We start from the raw sequence: 14,605 nt of genomic DNA, 5'->3' as shown, positions 1-14,605 counted from the left end.
GAGTAAATTGTCATCGTCATCACAACTGGCATACTTAGGACCAAGGGGTAAGCCCTTTCTCAGGGCTCTGTTGTGCAGTATACCACAGATAGCAATTATATTTCAGCTTGTTTCTGGTGTGTAATCCAATGTTTCTGCACTTGCATGAAAAGCTTCCCTTAAAAATGTCAAAATTGCTCTCTATTTCTGAACTAGGTCACATATGTGTGTTGTATCTGTTATCTAGATGTAAAAAAAAGGCTCAGAGTTATGGGACAAATTATTTATATGATTTGTAAGGTGAAAATCTGCCTAAAATTTATCAAGAATACAACCATCACCAAATTCTCCTCTTACCAGGAGCAGCTGTCAGAGGTAAGAGTAGTAGGGTGCTGGGGCAGGGCGTGCTTGGGGCAGGGTATAGTGGGCAGACGACGGGATAGGGAAAGTAAAATAAAATAAAAAATAAACCACTTATCTTGCACTTGCTCCATCGTCATCTAGGGAAGAGTTTCTTTCATTTTTTTATTATACTTTCCCTAACCCGTCGTCTATCCTCGTCTCCCAATCACCACCCGCCTCACCACTATTACCAGTGCCAGCCGCACTTGCCTCTTACCAACTGGTTCAGAAGGGCTGAATGGCAAAACTGAGTCATGGGTACTCCCCGGATAGTTTGCTACTAAAAATATTCCCATATATATGAAAACTGATGGCAGTGGTTTTAGAGAAAAGCCAGCACCTCTGTTAGTTTGCAATTGTACAGCGCAAAATGTCCCGTAGCGTGCTCAATGTCAAACACTGTGCCATCCACAGTGCCACTAATTACATAGAGGAAGCCTCCATACACATTGACCAACTATAATTTTTAACAGAGCACAGCACAAAAAAAGAGTCTTAGCTGACTAGCCTCAGTCAGTAATGTATTTGATATCAGGGAAAAACAACAAAAATGACATTGAGTATACAGTAATCTTGATCTTAAAGGTTTTAACACGTCTCAAGAGTGTTGACACGTCAGTATGACAAGCAAACAGCCGACACGTGTTTCGTCGATAGACGACTTCCTCAAGGCTTGAAATCATTATAGAAGACGAATCTGAGCTTTATTATATGGCTTCAATTTGCCTACTAAAACGATTTTCCGGCTCACTTATCCTAAAACAGATGATTTTAATACCTTATTCTGACTAATGAATTCTATCGGATTACCATGCGCCCATGGTTATCTTCATGTTAGAGAAGAACCGGGCTGTTCTTTAATTGACTTACAATTATCACTCCAAGCCTTGAGGCATCATTACTGCAGAGCTACAGGACAGCTCAGAGAGGGGGTTACTGGAGCTGAGAGACCTTGGAAGGGATGGGACCATGAGCCTCAGGGACAGGCATAGAGAGGAGCTACAGGACTGCTCGGGGAGGGGGTTGCAGGAGCTGAAAGGCCTTGGAAGGGATGGGAGCGTGAGCCTCATAGACAGGCATAGAGAGAGCTCCTGGACAGCTGGACCCGCAGAAAGACGTCTCAGTTGAGAGTGTGGGAGGGGGTTCCTGGAGCCGAGAGGCCTTGGAGGGGATGATTGTGCCTAGTGGGGAAGGGCTCTTTACGCGAAGGTATCAGCACACTCAACGCAGTTGTTTTTCACTGCTCCGAATTGTATTTTTAAAATCCGGGGTGAATGAGAGCCACGGCACGCAGCGTGTGTGGGGGCCAGTCTGGTAAAAGCGTGGACACACCCCATACCATTGTTTTTTGTTTTCATCCTTTTCCAAGGGCCTCAGATACCGACCACTAGAGGCAATAAATTCATGTGTGCAAACCCAGGCATTTTATTTAAACACATTTGATCTCTGCCATTAGCTTTTGTGATTACATGCTGTAAGACCCACCCAGTCTTACTAGCCTTGGGCTCCCCTGCGACTCTTGAAGCGAGCATTGCAGCCTCCGTCGGGTTTTAGGACGGGAAGTGACAAGGGTGATAAATACCCCTCGTCATGTGAGTCTCAAGCTGAGGCTGTACTGGCGGCTTCTTCTTCAGTGCACTTGTCCCTGTCAAAGCGGCACTTGGAAATCTAAACACATTATTCTCTGCCACTGAAACGTGTAAATGTTTTAGCTAAACACGTCTTTATAAAAGGAAGCACCGATGCTACCGGCTGGGGCAGCCGCGAAGGGGGGAGGCATCTGCTGAGCGAGCCGTAGCTGCAGTGACTTGTGACAAGGTGTCAAAAGGTCTTCAATTCAGTGCGTCATTCACAAGAGTGAAAGCCAAATTGGGTACACTCTTAGCAGGTGAAGAAAAAATGCAGTGATACCTGAAATTCACTCTTAGAGAAACCCCATAACAGACAAGCAGAGACGGAGAACGCCAGGCTGCGGGAGGGGGGCTATGGGGCCAAGGCTGGCACAGGAATAAAATAGTTATGTGCAACACTCAAGTAAAGGGGCCCATAGCTGTGGAAGGATACAAATGAGGACATGCTCGTCATGAAGCAGGACTAACAAGCCGAAAACCAATCGGAAGGCAGCATGTAGTATGTAAGCCAATGAAAAAGATGGGCCGGAGAATGGGTGGAGCTTGCACAAAGCTTCGACACTGCAGGTTTGAAAAGCGAAGCAAGATGGCAGCAACCGAACCGCAGCGGGAGTGGAGCGAGGAGTAGCTGAAATATGACGACCTGCCCATGAAGGACATCATTAAGTTCCTGCAGGATCACGGCTCAGAATCGTTTCTTGCAGAACATAAGTTACTGGGGAATCTAAAAAGTGTTGCCAAGACTGCAAAGAAGGACCAACTAATTCCAGCGTACAACGAGCTGTTTCAAAATAAGCGCTTTAAAGGTATTGACACTATAGTTAGAGTGACGGAGCAAGTTAAGAATGTGAAGTTAGACGAAGATGCCCCACCGAAGCCTGAAGAGATCGTTTATGAGGGTCCACCAAAGTACACAAAATCCATTCTGAAAAAGGGAGATAGAGTTAAATTTCCGAAAAAAGGAGACACTGTTCATTGCTGGTATACAGGATCATTGGAGAATGGGACTGTATTTGATACAAATATTTCAACAAGTTTGAAAAAGAAGAAAGTGGGTAAACCTTTGAGTTTCAAAGTTGTAAGTTATCAGAGGGTGGGATGAAGCCCTTCTAACAATGAGCAAAGGTGAAAAGGCTTACCTGGAAATAGAATCTGAATGGGCTTATGGCAAGAAAGGACAGCCAGATGCAAAAATACCACCTAATGCAAAATTTGTTTTTGAAGTGGAGTTGGTGGATATCGAGTAAGTGTTACCTGTGCGATTCTTTGGTGAACCAGAAGATTCAAGCTTCAAGACTGCAACATCGGCTATTTTCACTGCAGCTAATATACTTTATTGTATCTTGTTGTAAATACAGCGAATGAAAAGCTTGTACATTCAGTTTGTGTTCTACATTCTAGTAGGACACTTAGTGATAATCCAATATTGCACAAACGCATACATTATACCTATATCTTTTCATGGTAAACATTGTCTGTCAATTTAATTGCAGATAAATAATACTATCTATCTATTCATTTACTGCGGGTTAAACTGCATGCCGCACAAAGCGATGCAACTGCAACCCTAGACGACACCTGCCAATTGAAAAATTTCACTTTCTGATATAACGCTGATACATTGACCAATCCTGGGGTTGTTCCCGCCCTCTGATACTCTCCTATTGCCATCTCGATGCGCCGTTACGCACTTTTTCAATTATCAGATTCAGATCTACGCATTGGCAAGGACCTCCCAAAAAATTCAAATCTTCATCTTCAGCCACCACACAAAGTACAACTAACTCCAAAGATTGAACAATGACTTTAAAGGCCACGTAGTCTGTCTGTCTTGTCGTCTGTCAGATTCCTTCTGACAGTGATGAGTTTTTGGATACCGAGGCAGTAGCCTCATTACTCCACATACATTTAGAATTTTTTAGTCGCTGTTTCGGTTGTCTTATTGATGTGTGACTCTTTGTCACAGTTGGGGTTGTATCACTTGGTCAGCTCAGTGATGGGCCGCGGGTAGCGGTCAATATAGTTTGCAGAATTGTCAGCATGTTTCCTCAGAGAGCCTAGTCTTTGTCTATCTAGTGCCTTCTGATAGTGTCGAGTTTTGGGTGCTATACATGACTGTGTTATAACTATGAGGACATCTGAGCATATTAGAGCGGCGAACTGTCCAGTTTTGACATTGAAAATTGGAGGAGAAAGCATGTATATATTGTACGTTAAACCACTAGAATAAACAGTAATTAACAAGAAATGCATTTTGTTTTGGGTTTGGGTCGGGTATGTATTTGCAATGCATTGTGGGCAGGCGGATGTTCCTTTCGATTCTCTCAGCCTGATTGCTGGTAAACCCTGTCTGAAGAGCGTCGCTTAAGACAAAACCATAAATAAAACAGGCACGCCCATTTTACTCATCTTTATCTTGCTGCCGTCATACACTGACCACATACAGCGTGGTGTCTGACTGGACTAGGAGTAGCAGCCTCTACCCTGCAACCCCCTGCATGTATGTTACAGTGTGGTGCCTGGCTGATGTCAATATGGACACCTATTGACGACCCGTGGTACTGCACCCCTGGTGTCTAGTTATCGAGGTACCTGGCTGATGTGATTATGGACACCTAGTGACGACTCGTGGTATTGCACCCCTGGTGTCTATTTATTTATCGAGGTGCCCGACTGTCTTGATTAGGGACCCCTAGTGACGACCCTTGGTATTGCACCCCTGGTGTCTATATAGTGTGGTGCCTGGCTGTCTTGATGAGAGACGCTCAGTGACGACACATGGTTCTGCACCCTGGTATATTGTGTAGGGGCTAGAAGCCTCGGGAGAAAACTGCTATGTGTGGTCAAGGTGACAACAGGCCTTAAACAAGTTATAAGGGGAAATAACAGAGCCAACCAAACACGAGTGATACTAGATTGGACCGGAAGTCCGGTGCGACCTCCGTCCTTTTATTTATAGCCTGGCCAGAAGGTGATACAAAGTGTGGCAGTGCTTCCGGGGCTCAGCCGAGACCCTCGGAGCACTAGATCGCTACATCCCTTCCCAACTTGGTTTTTTGAACAAACTAGTTAAAGTACTTAGAATGCAAAGTCTGCCAGTCTTTGACTCGGCCTTGGATTTGGCCTGAGGTTGTAGTGTCGCCTTCCTCTCGAAGGAGTGCGTTCGGGATCTTCTCTCTGTGGCGATGATGGTGCAGCCACAGGGGTGTCCGTGGGCGAGCCAGGGGCGACGTCTTCGGACCTGCCCTCTACCCCTGCTCTAGCAGGTGATTCACTGGTGAGCTCTGTGGTGTCTTGTGCGGATGGTATGCGCTTGAACCACGAAATGTTTCTGGTTACCTATTCTCCATGTCGATGTGCTGTTATCGCCGTGCCATTAGTTGCTTTGATTATCCATGGTTCTGCCTCTTATGGAGTGCGGAATTTGACTCCTGGCCTCCGAGCTCGAATAAGTACCGTGTCTCTGGGGATTAGCTCTCATTCGCAAGCCCGTCTTCTCCGACTTGCTCTGTCATTGGTCTTCCTTCTTCGCTCTTGGGTGGCTTCAGGTACATATGGGTCTGGTACCCAATTTTCCGCCATGGGGAGTAGCTCCCTTCTTGGCCCGGTCAACATCAAGGACCAGGGAGATCGTTGTGTTGTACTGTGTGGGGTGCTCCTGTATTCTCTAAGGAAATGCTGGAGGGCTTCCTCCGGATCCGCTCCTTCCACCGTGGCTATCCGCAGAATCTTGTTGATGGTCTTCATGAACCTCTCCACCTCTCCGTTAGCCTGGGCCACTGGGGTGTGATCCAATGGTGTTTTACACCCAGGCTCTGCAGGAATTCCTTGAAATCACTCCCCTGGAACGGAGGGCCATTGCCCGTTTTGAGTACATGCGAAATGCCGAACATGGCAAAGGACCTGCTGAGAATCGGTTGAATGTTCGTAAAACTGGTTGACCGGGCTAAGTCTACAATGGGATATTTGGTGTAGCTGTCTATTAGTACCACCGTGATCCTTCCATCCGGGAAACTGCCAAAGTCCAAACTGACCCACGACCAGGGGGATGGAGCCCGATCTTCTGTGATTATCGGAGCGGGAGCATCTGGTGTGCTAGTCAGCTGACACGCTCGGCAGTTCCGCACCACCGCGCCGACACTGTCCTCCAGGTTGGGGAACCATACTTTTTCGAGCATTCTGTCTTTCATCCTTCGGGTTCCCTGGTGTCCCTCATGGGCCAGTATTGTTGCTTGCTCTTGTAGGGCTAGAGGAATTACCACTCTGGGTCCTCTCAGTATGAGCCCATTGTCCGCACTGCTGAGTTCTTTGCGAACCTTCCAGAATTTACCTAGCCGCAGGCGGTCCACCTCATTCCAACCACTGACATTTCATAGGAAGTTTTCCCAGGATCCTGTCTGTATCGCTTCCGTGACGCGTTGAAGGACCACATCATTAGCAGACTGGGACACAATGGCATCAGCCGCTAGCGCTCAGGGGCATGCCCACTGGGACACCATGTTCACAAACTCTTCCGTTTGCATCTCTTGGTCCGTCCTGGGTGCCTCATCAGTTGATGGATGTTGCGACAAAGTCAGCAGGGTTCTTCGCCCGGGCCTATACACTAGGTCCATTTGGCAATGTTGCACTTGGATGGCCCATCGTTCAATCCGAGGTGGAGGGTGAGGAGCGGTGCCTCTGAACAACGGTATCAATGGCTGGTGGTCGGTTACCATCCCAAATGGGTGTCCGGTGATATACAGGTGAAAGTGGTTACAGGCCCATTTCACAGCTAGGGCCTCCTTCTCGATCTGTAAGTATCTTGATTCTGTCACGGTGAGGGCTTTGCTTGCGAATGACAGGGGAGCCCATACTCCTGGTTCCATCTCTTATGTGAGTAGAGCTCAACCAACTGGGCTCCCGTCCACTAGTATCTCGGTGTGTCTGGCCGTGTCAAAGTAGGCCATGGTGGTCTCATCCAGTAGTGCTGTTTTAACTTTGTTGAATGCTTCTTCTTCGGTGTTGGCCCATGTCCACGGGCTCTCCTTCTTTGTCAAATTTCGCAGGGGCTCAGCGATCGTGGCTAAATTGGGAATGAATCTTGCACAGTACTGGGCCATGCCTAGGAAACTTCTCACTTCCGATGCTGTCGTGGGTGCAGGAGCATGTCTGATGGCCTGAGACTTTCTGGGGTCCACTTTGACTCCATCCGAGTCGAATACATAGCTAAAGAACTCTATAGACTTCTTGAAAAACTGACATTTATCTTTGTGCAGTGTCACTACGTGCTCGGCCAGCTTCTGAAGCGTAGCTCTCAGCCTTTGATGATGTACTTCGCTCTTCTTGGCATGTATTAGAATGTCATCACTGACATTTAGCACCCCTTTTAATCCTGATAAGATCTAATTGATCGTATTTTGAAAGATTTCTGTAGCAGAGGATATGCCGAAATTTAATCTCTTATATCTTCTTAGGCCCAGATGTGTCGAGAACGTCGTGATGTATCGGCTCTCTTCTGCCAACCTTAACTGGTGGTACCCCGCGTTGAGATCCCATTTTGAAAACCACTGGGTTCCATTGAGGTCGGTCAGAATATCATCCACCATGGGCGTGAGATGTCTCTCCATCTTTATGTTTTTGTTAGGCATCCTCATGTCTATACAGATTCTTATTTCTCCTGGCTGTCGGGGTTTTTCTGCTATTACCATGGGAGATACCCACGGAGTCGGCCCGTCACCTTCTCTATGACTCCTTGTTCTTCTAGCTGAGCCAGTTCTTGTATATACTGCTGCTCGGAGATGGAACGGAATTCTCCGATGTCTCAACGCAATGGGCTGTACAGCTTTATCGATGTGGAGCTTCACCGGTGGTCTTTTAATTGTCCCAAGACCCTTGAAGAGTGATGGAAACAGCCGCAGGATGTCTATGTTTGAAGAGCTTTCACGATATTGGCAAAGGCAACAAGGTTTAGGTCTTCTGCTGTGTGGCTCCCAACCAGTAGGTCAGCTTCCTTGTCCGACCACGTGAAATGTCGTCATTACTTCTTGGTCCTCTGCTTTGACTTGTACCAACATTTTTCCCCTTAGGGGAAGTGGCTCTTGGCTGCCATACGTAGGATTCCAATTTTGGATGGCAACAGTCGTGGCCTTGGTTTGAGGGTCTTGTAGTGTTGTATGCCCATCACATTTACGGTGGCTTCCGTATCTATTACTCCGGTTACTGGCGATCCGTCGATCTGAATCTGACATTTGGGTTGCGGTCTTCGCCTTTTCTTCAACTCGCTGGTGAATGATGCGTAGTAGCATTCGTCATCTTCCTCGGTGGAGTAATTGTCAAGCCGTGGTTGATGGCGGTGTTGCGTTTTGGCAGACCGCGACGACTGGGCATCATCTAGGGCAAGTTGTCTGACGGCCCGGCTGCTGTCTTCTTCCCTGAAAAGTTCCGTCAGCGGAAACTCCCTCTGCACACACTCGCGAAGTGGTTTTGCAACCCACATTTGGAGCAGGTCTTGCCTCGTGCAGGGCAGCCATCTTGATTGTGTTCATCACGTCCGCAGTATCCGCATGGCACCCGGCATTGTGTTCTGGACGACCATCGTCTTTGTCCGCCTCGGCCGGTATTGCGGATGACATCTACCCTCTCAGTCTTCACAACGATCCCGGTGTCTGTCTGCGGATTGAGGGCGGCCTCCATCGCTGTGGCTCGGGCATCCGATAACTCGTGCAACCTGGCGAGGATTAGTATTTCTTCTAGTGTGATGCGGGGTTGGCGCAGTATCAGGGTCCTCAGTTGTTTGTTGCGACACCCTTGAATCAGTTGCGCCGTCACCTCTTTTGTCTGGTCATCGTCTAGGGTGGTGCTTATGAGTTCTCTTATGCATGCATGAAATGTATTAATCGTTTCTCCTTCCCTTTTTCTCGACTGTCTGAATTTAAAAAGCTCATAGTGTGGGTTTAGTTGAGGATCAAAATGCGCATTTAGTGCCTGGACGGCGGCATTATAGTCGGTGGCTGCTCCGGTATTTGGCAGGTGCGCAAAAAGCTTGTAGAGTTCATCTCCTCCAAAATGCAGGAGTAGTGACCTCTTGACTTCATCATCCTTTTCTCTGGTGGCTGTGCAGTAGTTATTGAGTCGCCCTAGTCAGACTGCCCTCCTTGGCGCTGCTGTCCCAGGGTCAATCAGTCCACTGAATGGTGGGAGGGCTTGAATTTGTGAGTGGGTTGATTGTTGTGCCGGGGTCCTACTGGCAGTGCTGGGGGCAAAGCTTGCTGGGCTCCTCCTGCTGCAGCATCTGGCTGGTTGGACATTGCTGGGCTTCCAGTGTCTTGTGTTTTCTTGTGTAGTTCTTGCTGCGTTTGTTTGGTCTGTTCCCCTTGTCTTTCCCTGTTGAGTTTGCCACTGCTTGTTTATTATGGGTGTCCTTCCCTGCCTTGAAATTCGTGGCCCCTCGTGTCCCTGTGATGCCTTGCTGGCTGACTCCTGGCCAATGCTTGTTTGGGGTATCACTCTTCCCCTGTATTTCTTCTGCCTTTGCTTGTGCTTGTTTTCTGCACTGGTGTGGCCTCTTCAATTGTTGCTTCTGGCTATTCCCCACTCGCTGGGCGTCCCTGTGCTTGGGCACCGTGTCCGGGGCTCTCTGAGCGTTTCTCCCGCTCAGCGCGGTGTTCTGGGGCGGTCCCGGTTGCTCCTGCGCATGCGCGCGTCTCGGGAGTTGCCGACCGGGCCTTCTCCTCTTGGCACTCCTGCAGCCGCTGCCTCTGCGGTCCTGGCGCCTTCCTCCACCGGTGCCACATGCAGCTTCTGGCATATGCTGCTTACCGGTGTCGTCTTCTTCGTCCTTGGGCGGGTCCCGGCGCCACCGACCGTCGCGTCCTCCTCAGATCGGCTAACCAGGTACCGTTGCACGATCGCGGGCGATCGGCGGGATCCCACCCTCATCGCCAGTGTAGGGGCTAGAATATTGCCTCGGGAGAAAACTGCTATGTGTGGTCAAGGTGACAACAGGCCTTAAACAAACTATAAGGGGATATAACAGAGCCAACCAAACACGAGTGATACTGGATCGGACCAGAAGTCCCATGCGACCTCCGTCCTTTTATTTATAGCCTTCTGGCCACGCCTGGCCAGAAGGTGACACAAAGTGTGGCAGTGCTTCCGGGGCTCAGCCGAGACCCTCGGAGCACTAGAACGCTACATATTGTAACAATGCTACCCAATCTTACTTTCGTCTGACCTGTACTGAGGGACTTGTAGTGTTGATTCACGAAAAAGCAGGTTGGATAGTTATAATGTAGTTTATTGTAGAAATACAAGCAGATACCAAAGTAGGACTAGTCAGCTCCAATGTCCTAGTGCAACTGACTGCCCCTTAGCCCTAGCTTCACGTTCCATGTTCTATGGAACGTGAACACTGACCGAGCATACACATATTCAAATATACACAAGGCACAGTGAAAGACATAGCGCGCACAGCATTAATAAAATGTACACAACATAACACATCACCCTTTCAATGCAATGAAAAAAAATTAAAAATAAAGAATACACATCATCCCCCTTCTTTAATAAAAATAAAAAAAATTTAAAAATGAAAACATCAAAACCACAAATTACAAAGGAAAACTCTCCGAGATATAATCTGCAAGCCAGACAGGAGGTCTCTTTTCACGCCTGGAATTCCTGGACACCCTATCAAGATTACTCTCAGTCTGACCACTAACACTTGAATTATCCAGAACTGAACCATCAACCTGTGAACCAGAAAGCACATTGCCCTCAATCGTATCCGGAGCTAAAATAACCGAACTGTTCTGCACCCCCTGACAAGAACCAGAATTGCCACTTAGAAGTATCATTCTCAAAAAGATCATCAAAATCAAAACAGTGCGGAACTCTATCAGACAATTCCAAAGGAGCAGAGCACTTAGCAATCCTCTTCAGATTCCAAACCTTCCCATCAGAGAGCCGTACAGCATTATTCATAACTTCAACAACTTGCAAAGGGTCATAAAAACGGCCGACCCCTTTAGAAATGTTACCAGGTGTTTTGACTCTAACCCATTGTCCAATATCAATATCAATGTCAACACCTCCAGCGCCATGTTTATGATCATACCATTCTTTACTGCTAGCAAAAACAGTCTCACCTCTTTCTTTAACCAGATCCTTCGACCAATTCACAACATTAGACTTAAATAACCAACCAGGAGTGAACTTAGTCCTCGGATTCCTCCAACGCATAAGAACAAAAGGAGGATATCCAGTGGCATCACAAATAGAAACCCTGTAAGCCCAAACCATTTTAAGAACATGTGTCTCCCAATCATCATCATTGGCATTCATTTGAATAGTGTTTTTAATAACGCGGTTAAACCGCTCGACCATACCATTTCTGTTTGGATTATACAAAGATGTTGTTTTGTGTCTAATACCAAGTCTATTGAAGTAATTTACAGCCTTAGCAGACAAAAATTGTACGCCATTATCACTCAATAACAAAGAAGGAATACCTTATATGATAAATGACTGATCCAGAAAAAGCAAAGCAGAATCTGTGTCAGCCTTGTCAACAATTTCGACGAAAGGCCACCTGGAATACACCAGAATGTACCTTTGCTCTTTCCCAACTGGGCCCATGATGTCAATTGCAGTATGTTCCCAAGGTGAACAAGGTCTGACAACCTTACCAAAAGGAGGCCTGAAAGTGACAAGAGATTTATCAGCCGCTTGACACAATTTACAACTCCTCACAAATTTTTCAACATCTGCATCGACGCCTGGGCACCAAAAAGAAGCTTTCACAGTCCGTTTAGAACGAACAATACCGAAATGTCCTTCATGACATAGAGCCATAATAGAAGAACGCAAAGCTTTGGGGGGAACAACCCTTTCACCCCGCCAAATGTTCTCACCCCGGACAGCAAGATCAAACCTCACTTCCCAAAAGGGCTTCAAAGGATGACGATTGTCCACCACTCTCGGCCAAGATCCTGCAAGATGCGATTTAACCAGAGAAAGCTCTTCATCATTGAGATACTCTTCCTTCCATTTATCTTTCTTGATACCAGCATCACCCAAATCATGCACAAACGCAATCTGAAACGCATTCCAAATTTCATCCTCACACTTGTCCAATTGTTTGGGCATTCTAGACAATGCAGTTTTCCTTCCCTGGCAAATACATTACTTTATAACAATAATCTTGTAGTCTAATAGCGAGTCTGGCAACCCTAGCCGAAGTATTGACGTGCCCTCTATGGTTAAGACCTTAAGTAAAGGCTTATGATCACAACGCAAAGTAAACTGCTTCCCCCATACAAATGCACGGAAATGGTCAACCGCCCAGACACATGCCAAAGTCTCTTTCTCTATAGTAGAGTACTTCTCCTCAGTAGGCGACAGAGACCTGGAAGCATAAGCCTCTATAAGTTCCTTGCCATCAGGACTTATTTGAGCTAAAACCGCCCCCAACCCTTTAATAATAGCATCAGTAGTAATTAAAGTCTCCGCCTCAGGGTCAAAACTTTTCAGGGAAGCAATCTTAGAAATACAATCCTTAATATCAATAAAATCTTGCGCACAATCAGATGACCACACAAATTTCACCTTGTTCTTCAAGAGTTGCCTAATATTGTATGTCCTTGCAGCAAAATTGGGAATGTACTTGGAGCAAAACTCAGCAAGACCCATAAATGATCTAACATCATCTTTACAACTAGGAGCAGGAGCACATTTGATGGCATCAACAAGATTAGGTTTTGGTCTTTTACCATTACAGTCAATAACATGCCCCAAGTATGTTACATGATCACTTGCAAACGTACATTTCAAGTGTTCAATTGTCAACCCTTTTAACTCAAGAATACTTAAAACAGTTTCTAAAGTTTTGTCATGTTCTGCCTTGCTTTTCCCAAAAATAAGGATATTGTCCTGAAAAAACGTTGTGTTTCTGACATTAGCAAACAACCTATGCTTCAAGCACTGGAAGACAGCGGCCGTGGATGCAAGGCCGAAAGTCATCCTTTTAAATTGGAAACATCCTTGTGGGGTAATGAAGGCAGTGAACTTTCTGCTGTCCTTTGATAACGGAATCTGGTGATATGCAGCAGATAAATAAACAGTGCTAAACCATTTGGCACCATCAAGCAAAGCTAACATTTCATTAATCTTTGGCAGTGGAAACTGGTCCACAACAATATTATCATTAAGGTGGCGCAAATCCACACAGAGTCTCAATTTCCCATTGCTACGCTTAACTACCACCAAGAGAGAAACCCAAGCTGAAGCCTCAATGGGCTCAATTATTTCTGAAGTCACCAACCTATCGAGTTCAGCGGTAACATCGTTCCTTAAAGCAATGGGTATATTCCTGACCTTGTGGATTTCAGACACAGCGTCATCCTTAAGTATAATTCTGTGTTCGAAGTCTTTTAATTTGCCAATCTTCTTCTGAAACACCAAAGGAAATTTTTTTAATAACTTTTCGCCAACCTTGGTGCCCTCATCCATCACCAGTACCTTCTCAACTGAATTGGGATCTAAAATAATGTGCAAATTCCCCTGGTCCTGCCACCCCAAGACAGACGGACCCTCCCTGGAAATATACAGCTTACCATAGGCTTTCCGTTTTTTTAATTCAAATTTAAACCAACGGAAACCAATAATCTCAATCTTCTCACCACCATAACCTTCAGGGTCAAGGTCAGAGGGAAATAGCTTTGGGCCCACCTTCCCAATGAAATTCTTCTTCCACACGCTTCATTTAATATGGAGTAAGGTGATCCTGAATCTTCGTAAATTTTTACATGCACACCACCAATGTGGACCCAACACTCTGGTTTGTTATCAACAAGCAAACAACCATCCCTAACGTTAAGCAACAGTTTCTTTTTAAGAGCATTCGAGCATTCAGAAACCTGTTCATCGCTACTATTCTCACTGTCATTTGAATCGGTATCAACCTGGATACATTTCACAGCTTTAGTTTTTCTCCTACAAACTTTAGTATAGTGACCAAAAAGGCCACAAGCACAGCATTTACTCTTTCTAGCAGGGCAGGATTTTGCAAAAGCTAAATGTTCAAGGCTGCCACACCTATAAAATTTAGGTGGTTCATTATACGCCTTAGACTTACTCCAACCCTTATTTTTTTTCTCTTATAGTTTTGACCCTTCTTGTAATTAGCACTAACTTTGGCAATCGTTTCCTTAGCAACTCCCTCAGTCTTTAAGGCACTAGCGCACCTACTAGACGTTTCAGCCTTCCGAACAACAGCAAGAATATCATCCAGACATGCATCGCCATTCATCCAGAGTCTTTCTTGAATGGCAGGATTGTTAGCATGCATCACAACTTGATCACGCACAAGATCTTCTAATAACCCATCAAAAGCGCAATCAATGGCTAACTTTTTCAATTCACTAACATACTCATCCACAGATTCACTCTTAAGTTGTTTCCTTTGGAAGAATTTGTACCGCGTAATGCCAATACAAACCTTCGGAGCAAAGTATCTATCAAGGTTATATAAAGCAAAGGTGAACATATTACCATCACCATCGCCAACTACAGACTTATCATCTGATTATAAGACCTCTGTCCCTGTGGCCCTAAAG

At 46.1% G+C, this 14,605-nt stretch overlaps 1 pseudogene; it reads left to right on the top strand.

Moving 5' to 3' along the window:
* Nucleotides 1-2,591: 2,591 nt before the first annotated feature.
* LOC144768552 (peptidyl-prolyl cis-trans isomerase FKBP3 pseudogene) lies at nucleotides 2,592-3,463 on the top strand (annotated as a pseudogene).
* The last annotated feature ends 11,142 nt before the right edge of the window (nucleotides 3,464-14,605 follow it).

The sequence above is a fragment of the Lissotriton helveticus genome, chromosome 1_1, assembly GCF_964261635.1.
Source record: "Lissotriton helveticus chromosome 1_1, aLisHel1.1, whole genome shotgun sequence".
Taxonomy (NCBI): Eukaryota; Metazoa; Chordata; class Amphibia; order Caudata; family Salamandridae; genus Lissotriton; species Lissotriton helveticus.
Note: the sequence above shows the minus strand (reverse complement) of the source record. Positions and strands in the feature narration are given on the sequence as shown.